Raw genomic sequence first — 1783 nt, 5'->3', positions numbered from 1 at the left:
TATTTACATATTAAATTTGAATAATGTGCCAAACACTATAATGTAGAATTATAATCATATGACTTTATGTTAGTACAGTGGTGGATTTTATTCATGCTGGGGTTTTGTTTTTTTCTTCATGTTCTGGGAGGGGGGGTCTATTTTGGCTGACAAAAGGAAGTCAAGAACAGGGAAACAAAGCTTAAGATTTCAGGCCTAATTGAAACAATTAGCCCTGCTGTCAGATTCATGTGATTATTTCTATCAAACGCCGACATATGACCTATGTTTTAGTTCGGATATTGTTCTGGCACTCTCCCTCTGATCTGTGCTACTCAAATGTTTTCCAGCATTAATTAATATGCTAATGAGAAATTTAAGCGTGCCCGTCAGCTATTGTTGTTATTGTGAGCAAACACATGTTCCACGTGCCTTTGATAAAGACTGGGAGCGCGAGGGAGCGTTGTCTTTCACCTTTTTTATTGATTAAGCAGCACAATGACTGATGGGAAATGCGCCATATGGAGACACTCGTGTGCACGCGCCACAGAATGACAGATTCTTTTGTGCGTGTGTGCGCGGCTAGAAATCCAATACCGATTGCTTCATTAAATGAAATTAAAAAGTTATTAATGTATGCTGTTAATGGCTGCGCAGAACTAATTGATGCAGTGTGAAAACATGCTGTTATATGGCTGAGTGTGTGTGTGTGTGTGTGTGTGTGTTTGTTGATTCAAGGGACACTTTGACGGTGTCATTAAAATGTCACTTTCTCTTTTGACAATTAATAAATATGATAAATTATAAATGTTAAAATGTCAAGAAATTACTGATTCTGAGTTTTGATGTTTCTGACACCATCACTAATAATTTCATTTTATTTTCAACAAAATCTTCTTCCACTGATTAAATCGAAATAGGCCTATTTCACTTGTGACCCTTTTTTTATTTTATTTTTTTTATTTGACTAAATGGCAAAACTTTTGAAAAATCAGTTTATGAAAACGTAAATTCTAGCTCACAATGACTCAGTGATACTTTACAGTCTTTCAAATGAGTATCTATTTTTCGGCTTGTGTTATTTTTGTAATTAGATACCTTCTATAGCTCGAAGAAGGAAACATTTACCGTGATTTATTAGTCGAGTAGCCTATGTTTGAGATGAAGATGATGGTGTTGGAAGACAGTCATCAGTTGTTGGACCAATCAGATCTCAGTGGGAGAAAAAGTATAGGCCTATGTAAAATAGTAGTTAATTTTTTTATTAGTCTATAAATGACGCGTTTTATAATAATGAATAAAATTAAGGTTACATTAAGATGTGAAAGTGCTATATTTGTGCAACTATTGTTATTTATTTATTCCTCACTCTCAGAAAAAAAAGGTACAAAAGCGGTCAGGCAGTAGGCCTACTTTTTCAAAAGGTACATTTTGTACCTTTTTTAGGTGCCTATTAGTATATTAAAAGGACGTATTAGTACCTAAAGTGTAAATATTATTACATAAATAGTGCATAATCAGTAGCCTAACTTTGAAAAGGTCCCATCCCAGTGACAGCTTTTGTTTTTTGCATATGCATATTAACAACAAAAATAGGTCGGTCGATTTGAAAGCAAAGCTGTATTTATTTTTAATCATAAATGATTCAGAGTTCATTTGAAGCAATCGTTTGGAAAGTGTTGTCTCCTCCCCATCCTCAGTACCTGTTGCAGATAGGCGCTTCTTCCTGTCGCTCATTGACTGTTTTGTGTGTGTGTGTGTGTGTGTGTTTGTGAATATGAGGGCATGTCTACTGTGTGAACGC

The sequence above is a fragment of the Barbus barbus genome, assembly GCF_936440315.1.
Source record: "Barbus barbus genome assembly, chromosome: 36".
NCBI lineage: Eukaryota > Metazoa > Chordata > Actinopteri > Cypriniformes > Cyprinidae > Barbus > Barbus barbus.
This window is presented reverse-complemented; position numbering follows the sequence as displayed.